The following is an 11,020-nucleotide window of genomic DNA, read 5'->3' on the forward strand; positions in this document are numbered from 1 at the left end:
CCTCTTTTCCCCTCGCCGTCCTCCCTCTTTTCCCCTGGCCGTCCTCCCCCTTTTCCCCTGGCCGTCCTCCCTCTTTTCCCCTCGCCGTCCTCCCCCTTTTCCCCTCGCCGTCCTCCCCCTTTTCCCTTCGCCGTCCTCCCCCTTTTCCCTTCGCCGTCCTCCCTTTTTTCCCCTCGCCGTCCTCCCTCTTTTTCCCTGGCCGTCCTCCCTCTTTTCCCCTCGCCGTCCTCCCTTTTTTCCCCTCGCCGTCCTCCCCCTTTTCCCCTCGCCGTCCTCCCTCTTTTCCCCTCGCCGTCCTCCCTCTTTTTCCCTCGCCGTCCTCCCTCTTTTCCCCTGGCCGTCCTCCCTCTTTTCCCCTGGCCGTCCTCTCTCTTTTCCCCTGGCCGTCCTCCCTCTTTTCCCCTCGCCGTCCTCCCTCTTTTCCCCTCGCCGTCCTCCCTCTTTTCCCCTCGCCGTCCTCCCCCTTTTCCCCTCGCCGTTCTCCCCCTTTTCCCCTCGCCGTCCTCCCCCTTTTCCCCTCGCCGTCCTCCTTCTTTAACCCTCGCCGTCCTCCCCCTTTTCCCCTCGCCGTCCTCCCTTTTCCCCTGGCCGTCCTCCCTCTTTTCCCCTCGCCGTCCTCCCCCTCTTTTCCCCTCGCCGTCCTCCCCCTCTTTTCCCCTCGCCGTCCTCTCCCTCTTTTCCCCTCGCCGGCCTCCCTCTTTTCCCCTCGCCGTCCTCCCTCTTTTCCCCTCGCCGGCCTCCCCCTTTTCCCCTCGCCGGCCCCCCCCTTTTCCCCTCGCCGGCCTCCCCCTTGTCCCCTCGCCGTCCTCCCCCTTCTCCCCTTGCCGTCCTCCCCCTTTTCCCCTCGCCGTCCTCCCCCTTTTCCCCTCGCCGTCCTCCCCCTTTTCCCTTCGCCGTCCTCCCTTTTTTCCCCTCGCCGTCCTCCCTCTTTTTCCCTGGCCGTCCTCCCTCTTTTCCCCTCGCCGTCCTCCCTCTTTTCCCCTCGTCGTCCTCCCCCTTTTCCCCCGCCGTCCTCCCCCTTTTCCCCTCGCCGTCCTCCCCCTTTTCCCCTCGCCGTCCTCCCCCCTTTTCCCCTCGCCGTCCTCCCTCTTTTCCCCTCGCCGTCCTCCCTCTTTTCCCCTCGCCGTCCTCCCTCTTTTCCCCTGGCCGTCCTCCCTCTTTTCCCCTCGCCGGCCTCCCTCTTTTCCTCTCGCCGTCCTCCCTCTTTTCCCCTCGCCGTTTTCCCTCTTTTCCCCTCGCCGTCCTCCCCCTTTTCCCCTCGCCGGCCTCCCCCTTTTCCCCTCGCCGGCCTCCCCCTTCTCCCCTCGCCGACCTCCCCCTTCTCCCCTCGCCGTCCTCCCCCTTTTCCCCTCGCCGTCCTCCCCCTTTTCCCCTCGCCGTCCTCCCCCTTTTCCCTTCGCCGTCCTCCCTTTTTTCCCCTCGCCGTCCTCCCTCTTTTTCCCTCGCCGTCCTCCTTCTTTTCCCCTCGCCGTCCTCCCTCTTTTCCCCTCGCCGTCCTCCCTCTTTTCCCCTCGCCGTCCTCCCCCTTTTCCCCTCGCCGTCCTCCCCCTTTTCCCCTCGCCGTCCTCCCCCTTTTCCCCTCGCCGTCCTCCCCCTTTTCCCCTCGCCGTCCTCCCCCTTTTCCCCTCGCCGTCCTCCCCCTTTTCCCCTCGCCGTCCTCCCTCTTTTCCCCTCGCCGTCCTCCCTCTTTTCCCCTCGCCGTCCTCCCTCTTTTCCCCTCGCCGTTCTCCCTCTTTTCCCCTCGCCGTCCTCCCTCTTTTCCCCTCGCCGTCCTCCCCCTTTTCCCCTCGCCGTCCTCCCCTTTCCCCTTTTCCCCTCGCCGTCCTCCCTCTTTTCCCCTCGCCGTCCTCCCTCTTTTCCCCTCGCCGTCCTCCCTCTTTTCCCTGGCCGTCCTCTCTCTTTTCCCCTGGCCGTCCGCCCTCTTTTCCCCTCGCCGTCCTCCCTCTTTTCCCCTCGCCGTCCTCCCTCTTTTCCCCTCGCCGTCCTCCCCCTTTTCCCCCTCGCCGTTCTCCCCCTTTTCCCCTCGCCGTCCCTCCCCCTTTTCCCCTCGCCGTCCTCCTTCTTTAACCCTCGCCGTCCTCCCTCTTTCCCCCTCGCCGTCCTCCCTTTTCCCCTGGCCGTCCTCCCTCTTTTCCCCTCGCCGTCCTCCCCCTCTTTTCCCCTCGCCGTCCTCTCCCTCTTTTCCCCTCGCCGTCCTCCCTCTTTTCCCCTCGCCGTCCTCCCTCTTTCCCCTCGCCGTCCTCCCCCTTTTCCCCTCGCCGTCCTCCCCCTTTTCCCCTCGCCGGCCTCCTTCTTCTCCCCTCGCCGGCCTCCCCCTTCTCCCCCTCGCCGTCCTCCCCCTTCTCCCCTCGCCGTCCTCCCCCTTTTCCCCTCGCCGTCTTCCCCCTTTTCCCCTCGCCGTCCTCCCCCTTTTCCCCTCGCCGTCCTCCCTCTTTTCCCCTCGCCGTCCTCCCTCTTTTCCCCCTCGCCGTCCTCCCTCTTTTCCCCTCGCCGTCCTCCCTCTTTTCCCCTGGCCGTCCTCCCTCTTTTCCCCTCGCCGTCCTCGCCCTTTTCCCCTCGCCGTCCTCCCTCTTTTCCCCTTGCCGTCCTCCCCCTTTTCCCCTCGCCGTCCTCCCCCTTTTCCCTTCGCCGTCCTCCCTTTTTTCCCCTGGCCGTCCTCCCTCTTTTCCCCTGGCCGTCCTCCCTCTTTTCCCCTCGCCGTCCTCCCTCTTTTCCCCTCGCCGTCCTCCCTCTTTTCCCCTCGCCGTCCTCCCCCTTTTCCCCTCGCCGTCCTCCCCCTTTTCCCCTCGCCGTCCTCCCCCTTTTCCCCTCGCCGTCCTCCCTTTTTTCCCCTGGCCGTCCTCCCTCTTTTCCCCTGGCCGTCCTCCCTCTTTTCCCCTGGCCGTCCTCCCTCTTTTCCCCTCGCCGTCCTCCCTCTTTTCCCCTCGCCGTCCTCCCTCTTTTCCCCTCGCCGTCCTCCCCCTTTTCCCCTCGCCGTCCTCCCTCTTTTCCCCTCGCCGTCCTCCCCCTTTTCCCGTCGCCGTCCTCCCCCTTTTCCCTTCGCCGTCCTCCCTTTTTTCTCCTCGCCGTCCTCCCTCTTTTTCCCTGGCCGTCCTCCCTCTTTTTCCCTGGCCGTCCTCCCTCTTTTTCCCTGGCCGTCCTCCCTCTTTTCCCCTCGCCGTCCTCCCTCTTTTCCCCTCGCCGTCCTCCCTCTTTTCCCCTCGCCGTCCTCCCTCTTTTCCCCTCGTCGTCCTCCCCCTTTTCCCCTCGTCGTCCTCCCCCTTTTCCCCTCGCCGCCCTACCCCTTTTCCCCTCGCCGCCCTCCCCCCTTTTCCCCTCGCCGCCCTCCCCCTTTTCCCCTCGCCGCCCTCCCCCTTTTCCCCTCGCCGCCCTCCCTCTTTTCCCCTCGCCGTCCTCCCTCTTTTCCCCTCGCCGTCCTCCCCCTTTTCCCCTCGCCGTCCTCCCCCTTTTCCCCTCGCCGCCCTCCCCCTTTTCCCCTCGCCGCCCTCCCCCTTTTCCCCTCGCCGCCCTCCCCCTTTTCCCCTCGCCGCCCTCCCCCTTTTCCCCTCGCCGCCCTCCCTCTTTTCCCCTCGCCGTCCTCCCTCTTTTCCCCTCGCCGTCCTCCCTCTTTTCCCCTCGCCGCCCTCCCCCTTTTCCCCTCGCCGCTCTCCTTTTCCCCTCGCCGCCCTCCCCCTTTTCCCCTCGCCGCCCTCCCTCTTTTCCCCTCGCCGTCCTCCCTCTTTTCCCCTCGCCGTCCTCCCCCTTTTCCCCTCGCCATCCTCCCCCTTTTCCCCTCGCCGTCCTCCCCCTTTTCCCCTCGCCGTCCTCCCTCTTTTCCCCTCGCCGTCCTTCCTCTTTTCCCCTCTTTTCCCCTCGCCGTCCTCCCTCTTTTCCCCTCGCCGTCCTCCTTCTTTTCCCTTCGCCGTCCTCCCTCTTTTTCCCTCGCCGTCCTCCCTCTTTTCCCCTCGCCGTCCTCCCTCTTTTCCCCTCGCCGCCCTCCCTCTTTTCCCCTCGCCGTCCTCCCTCTTTTCCCCTCGCCGTCCTCCCTCTTTTCCCCTCGCCGTCCTCGCCCTTTTCCCCTCGCCGTCCTCCCTCTTTTCCCCTCGCCGTCCTCCCCCTTTTCCCCTCGCCGTCCTCCCCCTTTTCCCCTCGCCGTCCTCCCTCTTTTCCCCTCGCCGTCCTTCCTCTTTTCCCCTCTTTTCCCCTCGCCGTCCTCCCTCTTTTCCCCTCGCCGTCCTCCTTCTTTTCCCCTCGCCGTCCTCCCTCTTTTTACCTCGCCGTCCTCCCTCTTTTCCCCTCGCCGTCCTCCCTCTTTTCCCCTCCCCCCTTTCCCCTCGCCGTCCTCCCTCTTTTCCCCTCGCCGTCCTCCCTCTTTTCCCCTCGCCGTCCTCCCTCTTTTCCCCTCGCCGTCCTCCCTCTTTTCCCCTCGCCGTCCTCCCTCTTTTCCCCTCTTTTCCCCTCGCCGGCCTCCCTCTTTTCCCCTCTTTTCCCCTCGCCGTCCTCCCTCTTTTCCGCTCTTTTCCCCTCGCCGTCCTCCCTCTTTTTACCTCGCCGTCCTCCTTCTTTTCCCCTCGCCGTCCTCCTTCTTTTCCCCTCGCCGTCCTCCCTCTTTTTCCCCTCGCCGTCCTCCCTCTTTTCCCCTCGCCGTCCTCCCTCTTTTCCCCTCCCCCCTTTCCCCTCGCCGTCCTCCCTCTTTTCCCCTCGCCGCCCTCCCCCTTTTCCCCTCGCCGCCCTCCCCCTTTTCCCCTCGCCACCCTCCCCCTTTTCCCCTCGCCACCCTCCCCCTTTTCCCCTCGCCGTCCTCCCTCTTTTCCCCTCGCCGTCCTCCCTCTTTTCCCCTCGCCGTCCTCCCTCTTTTCCCCTCGCCGCCCCTCCCCCTTTTCCCCTCGCCGCTCTCCTTTTCCCCTCGTCGCCCTCCCCCTTTTCCCCTCGCCGCCCTCCCCCTTTTCCCCTCGCCGCCCTCCCCCTTTTCCCCTCGCCGCCCTCCCTCTTTTCCCCTCGCCGCCCTCCCTCTTTTCCCCTCGCCGCCCTCCCTCTTTTCCCCTCGCCGTCCTCCCTCTTTTCCCCTCGCCGCCCTCCCCCTTTTCCCCTCGCCGTCCTCCCTCTTTTCCCCTCGCCGCCCTCCCCCTTTTCCCCTCGCCGCCCTCCCCCTTTTCCCCTCGCCGCCCTCCCCCTTTTCCCCTCGCCGCCCTCCCTCTTTTCCCCTCGCCGCCCTCCCCCTTTTCCCCTCGCCGTCCTCCCTCTTTTCCCCTCGCCGTCCTCCCTCTTTTCCCCTCGCCGTCCTCCCCCTTTTCCCCTCGCCGCCCTCCCCCTTTTCCCCTCGCCGCCCTCCCCCTTTTCCCCTCGCCGCCCTCCCCCTTTTCCCCTCGCCGCCCTCCCCCTTTTCCCCTCGCCGCCCTCCCCCTTTTCCCCTCGCCGTCCTCCCCTTTTTCCCCTCGCCGTCCTCCCTCTTTTCCCCTCGCCGTCCTTCCTCTTTTCCCCTCTTTTCCCCTCGCCGTCCTCCCCCTTTTCCCCTCGCCGTCCTCCCCCTTTTCCCCTCGCCGTCCTCCCTCTTTTCCCCTCGCCGTCCTTCCTCTTTTCCCCTCTTTTCCCCTCGCCGTCCTCCCTCTTTTCCCCTCGCCGTCCTCCTTCTTTTCCCCTCGCCGTCCTCCCTCTTTTTACCTCGCCGTCCTCCCTCTTTTCCCCTCGCCGTCCTCCCTCTTTTCCCCTCCCCCCTTTCCCCTCGCCGTCCTCCCTCTTTTCCCCTCGCCGTCCTCCCTCTTTTCCCCTCGCCGTCCTCCCTCTTTTCCCCTCGCCGTCCTCCCTCTTTTCCCTCGCCGTCCTCCCTCTTTTCCCCTCTTTTCCCCTCGCCGGCCTCCCTCTTTTCCCCTCTTTTCCCCTCGCCGTCCTCCCTCTTTTCCGCTCTTTTCCCCTCGCCGTCCTCCCTCTTTTTACCTCGCCGTCCTCCTTCTTTTCCCCTCGCCGTCCTCCTTCTTTTCCCCTCGCCGTCCTCCCTCTTTTCCCCTCGCCGTCCTCCCTCTTTTCCCCTCGCCGTCCTCCCTCTTTTCCCCTCCCCCCTTTCCCCTCGCCGTCCTCCCTCTTTTCCCCTCGCCGTCCTCCCTCTTTTCCCCTCGCCGTCCTCCCTCTTTTCCCCTCGCCGTCCTCCCTCTTTTCCCCTCTTTTCCCCTCGCCGTCCTCCCTCTTTTCCCCTCTTTTCCCCTCGCCGGCCTCCCTCTTTTCCCCTCGCCGTCCTCCCTCTTTTCCCCTCTTTTCCCCTCGCCGTCCTCCCTCTTTTCCCCTCTTCTCCCTCGCCGTCCTCCCTCTTTTCCCCTCGCCGTCCTCCCTCTTTTCCCCTCGCCCTCCTCCCTCTTTTCCCCTCTTTTCCCCTCGCCGTCCTCCCTCTTTTCCCCTCGCCGTCCTCCCTCTTTTCCCCTCTTTTCCCCTCGCCGTCCTCCCTCTTTTCCCCTCTTCTCCCCTCGCCGTCCTCCCTCTTTTCCCCTCGCCGTCCTCCCTCTTTTCCCCTCGCCCTCCTCCCTCTTTTCCCCTCGCCGCCCTCCCCCCTTTTCCCCTCGCCGCCCTCCCCCTTTTCCCCTCGCCGTCCTCCCTCTTTTCCCCTCGCCGTCCTCCCTCTTTTCCCCTCGCCGTCCTCCCCCCTTTTCCCCTCGCCGCCCTCCCCCTTTTCCCCTCGCCGCCCTCCCCCTTTTCCCCTCGCCGCCCTCCCCCTTTTCCCCTCGCCGCCCTCCCCCTTTTCCCCTCGCCGCCCTCCCCCTTTTCCCCTCGCCGTCCTCCCCTTTTTCCCCTCGCCGTCCTCCCTCTTTTCCCCTCGCCGTCCTTCCTCTTTTCCCCTCTTTTCCCCTCGCCGTCCTCCCCCTTTTCCCCTCGCCGTCCTCCCCCTTTTCCCCTCGCCGTCCTCCCTCTTTTCCCCTCGCCGTCCTTCCTCTTTTCCCCTCTTTTCCCCTCGCCGTCCTCCCTCTTTTCCCCTCGCCGTCCTCCTTCTTTTCCCCTCGCCGTCCTCCCTCTTTTTACCTCGCCGTCCTCCCTCTTTTCCCCTCGCCGTCCTCCCTCTTTTCCCCTCCCCCCTTTCCCCTCGCCGTCCTCCCTCTTTTCCCCTCGCCGTCCTCCCTCTTTTCCCCTCGCCGTCCTCCCTCTTTTCCCCTCGCCGTCCTCCCTCTTTTCCCCTCGCCGTCCTCCCTCTTTTCCCCTCTTTTCCCCTCGCCGGCCTCCCTCTTTTCCCCTCTTTTCCCCTCGCCGTCCTCCCTCTTTTCCGCTCTTTTCCCCTCGCCGTCCTCCCTCTTTTTACCTCGCCGTCCTCCTTCTTTTCCCCTCGCCGTCCTCCTTCTTTTCCCCTCGCCGTCCTCCCTCTTTTCCCCTCGCCGTCCTCCCTCTTTTCCCCTCGCCGTCCTCCCTCTTTTCCCCTCCCCCCTTTCCCCTCGCCGTCCTCCCTCTTTTCCCCTCGCCGTCCTCCCTCTTTTCCCCTCGCCGTCCTCCCTCTTTTCCCCTCGCCGTCCTCCCTCTTTTCCCCTCGCCGTCCTCCCTCTTTTCCCCTCTTTTCCCCTCGCCGTCCTCCCTCTTTTCCCCTCTTTTCCCCTCGCCGGCCTCCCTCTTTTCCCCTCGCCGTCCTCCCTCTTTTCCCCTCTTTTCCCCTCGCCGTCCTCCCTCTTTTCCCCTCTTCTCCCCTCGCCGTCCTCCCTCTTTTCCCCTCGCCGTCCTCCCTCTTTTCCCCTCGCCCTCCTCCCTCTTTTCCCCTCTTTTCCCCTCGCCGTCCTCCCTCTTTTCCCCTCGCCGTCCTCCCTCTTTTCCCCTCTTTTCCCCTCGCCGTCCTCCCTCTTTTCCCCTCTTCTCCCCTCGCCGTCCTCCCTCTTTTCCCCTCGCCGTCCTCCCTCTTTTCCCCTCGCCCTCCTCCCTCTTTTCCCCTCGCCGCCCTCCCTCTTTTCCCCTCGCCGTCCTCCCTCTTTTCCCCTCGCCCTCCTCCCTCTTTTCCCCTCGCCCTCCTCCCTCTTTTCCCCTCGCCCTCCTCCCTCTTTTCCCCTCGCCGTCCTCCCTCTTTTCCCCTCGCCCTCCTCCCTCTTTTCCCCTCTTCTCCCCTCGCCGGCCTCCCTCTTTTCCCCTCGCCCTCCTCCCTCTTTTCCCCTCGCCCTCCTCCCTCTTTTCCCCTCGCCCTCCTCCCTCTTTTCCCCTCGCCCTCCTCCCTCTTTTCCCCTCGCCCTCCTCCCTCTTTTCCCCTCGCCCTCCTCCCTCTTTTCCCCTCGCCGTCCTCCCTCTTTTCCCCTCTTTTCCCCTCGCCCTCCTCCCTCTTTTCCCCTCGCCCTCCTCCCTCTTTTCCCCTCGCCGTCCTCCCTCTTTTCCCCTCGCCCTCCTCCCTCTTTTCCCCTCTTTTCCCCTCGCCCTCCTCCCTCTTTTCCCCTCGCCGTCCTCCCTCTTTTCCCCTCGCCCTCCTCCCTCTTTTCCCCTCGCCCTCCTCCCTCTTTTCCCCTCTTTTCCCCTCGCCCTCCTCCCTCTTTTCCCCTCGCCGTCCTCCCTCTTTTCCCCTCGCCCTCCTCCCTCTTTTCCCCTCGCCCTCCTCCCTCTTTTCCCCTCGCCGTCCTCCCTCTTTTCCCCTCTTTTCCCCTCGCCCTCCTCCCTCTTTTCCCCTCTTTTCCCCTCGCCCTCCTCCCTCTTTTCCCCTCGCCGTCCTCCCTCTTTTCCCCTCGCCCTCCTCCCTCTTTTCCCCTCGCCCTCCTCCCTCTTTTCCCCTCGCCGTCCTCCCTCTTTTCCCCTCGCCGTCCTCCCTCTTTTCCCCTCTTTTCCCCTCGCCCTCCTCCCTCTTTTCCCCTCGCCGTCCTCCCTCTTTTCCCCTCGCCCTCCTCCCTCTTTTCCCCTCGCCGTCCTCCCTCTTTTCCCCTCGCCGTCCTCCCTCTTTTCCCCTCGCCGTCCTCCCTCTTCTCCCCTCGCCGACCTCCCTCTTTTCCCCTCGCCGTCCTCCCTCTTTTCCCCTCGCCGCCCTCCCCCTCTTTTCCCCTGGCCGTCCTCCCCCTTTTCCCCTCGCCGCCCTCCCCCTCTTTTCCCCTGGCCGTCCTCCCTCTTTTCCCCTGGCCGTCCTCCCCCTCTTTTCCCCTCGCCGTCCTCCCTCTTTTCCCCTCGCCGTCCTCCCTCTTTTCCCCTCGCCGTCCTCCCTCTTTTCCCCTCGCCGTCCTCCCTCTTTTCCCCTCGCCGTCCTCCCTCTTTTCCCCTCGCCGTCCTCCCTCTTTTCCCCTCGCCGTCCTCCCTTTTTTTTTCCCCTCGCCGTCCTCCCTCTTTTCCCCTCTTTTCCCCTCTTTTCCCCTCGCCGTCCTCCCTCTTTTCCCCTCGCCGTCTTCCCTCTTTTCCCCTCGCCGACCTCCCTTTTTTCCCCTCGCCGTCCTCCCTCTTTTCCCCTCGCCGCCCTCCCTCTTTTCCCCTCGCCGTCCTCCCTCTTTTCCCCTCGCCGCCCTCCCTCTTTTCCCCTCGCCGTCCTCCCTCTTTTCCCCTCGCCGTCCTCCCTCTTTTCCCCTCGCCGTCCTCCCTCTTTTCCCCTCGCCGTCCTCCCTCTTTTCCCCTCGCCGTCCTCCCTCTTTTCCCCTCGCCGCCCTCCCTCTTTTCCCTCGCCGCCCTCCCTCTTTTCCCCTCGCCGCCCTCCCTCTTTTCCCCTCGCCGTCCTCCCTCTTTTCCCCTCGCCGTCCTCCCTCTTTTCCCCTCGCCGTCCTCCCTCTTTTCCCCTCGCCGTCCTCCCTCTTTTCCCCTCTTTTCCCCTCGCCCTCCTCCCTCTTTTCCCCTCTTTTCCCCTCGCCCTCCTCCCTCTTTTCCCCTCGCCGTCCTCCCTCTTTTCCCCTCGCCCTCCTCCCTCTTTTCCCCTCGCCCTCCTCCCTCTTTTCCCCTCGCCGTCCTCCCTCTTTTCCCCTCGCCGTCCTCCCTCTTTTCCCCTCTTTTCCCCTCGCCCTCCTCCCTCTTTTCCCCTCGCCGTCCTCCCTCTTTTCCCCTCGCCCTCCTCCCTCTTTTCCCCTCGCCGTCCTCCCTCTTTTCCCCTCGCCGTCCTCCCTCTTTTCCCCTCGCCGTCCTCCCTCTTCTCCCCTCGCCGACCTCCCTCTTTTCCCCTCGCCGTCCTCCCTCTTTTCCCCTCGCCGCCCCTCCCCCTCTTTTCCCCTGGCCGTCCTCCCCCTTTTCCCCTCGCCGCCCTCCCCCTCTTTTCCCCTGGCCGTCCTCCCTCTTTTCCCCTGGCCGTCCTCCCCCTCTTTTCCCCTCGCCGTCCTCCCTCTTTTCCCCTCGCCGTCCTCCCTCTTTTCCCCCTCGCCGTCCTCCCTCTTTTCCCCTCGCCGTCCTCCCTCTTTTCCCCTCGCCGTCCTCCCTCTTTTCCCCTCGCCGTCCTCCCTTTTTTTTTCCCCTCGCCGTCCTCCCTCTTTTCCCCTCTTTTCCCCTCTTTTCCCCTCGCCGTCCTCCCTCTTTTCCCCTCGCCGTCTTCCCTCTTTTCCCCTCGCCGACCTCCCTTTTTTCCCCTCGCCGTCCTCCCTCTTTTCCCCTCGCCGCCCTCCCTCTTTTCCCCTCGCCGTCCTCCCTCTTTTCCCCTCGCCGCCCTCCCTCTTTTCCCCTCGCCGTCCTCCCTCTTTTCCCCTCGCCGTCCTCCCTCTTTTCCCCTCGCCGTCCTCCCTCTTTTCCCCTCGCCGTCCTCCCTCTTTTCCCCTCGCCGTCCTCCCTCTTTTCCCCTCGCCGCCCTCCCTCTTTTCCCCTCGCCGCCCTCCCTCTTTTCCCCTCGCCGCCCTCCCTCTTTTCCCCTCGCCGTCCTCCCTCTTTTCCCCTCGCCGTCCTCCCTCTTTTCCCCTCGCCGTCCTCCCTCTTTTCCCCTCGCCGTCCTCCCTCTTTTCCCCTCGCCGTCCTCCCTCTTTTCCCCTCGTTGTCCCTGTGGCTTGATAATGCTGATGGTTTTACAGACTATTGTACTACAACTCCCGTCATGCCTCTGGTGACAGCCGGTCAGGCTTTGAGCTCCTGACGTCACTGCCCGCACTCTGCCCACATGCAGCATGGCGCCCGCTGACTTCCTGATTAGGCCCCGCCTCCTCCGGTCACATGG

Source organism: Anomaloglossus baeobatrachus, chromosome 6, assembly GCF_048569485.1.
Source record: "Anomaloglossus baeobatrachus isolate aAnoBae1 chromosome 6, aAnoBae1.hap1, whole genome shotgun sequence".
Lineage (NCBI taxonomy): Eukaryota > Metazoa > Chordata > Amphibia > Anura > Aromobatidae > Anomaloglossus > Anomaloglossus baeobatrachus.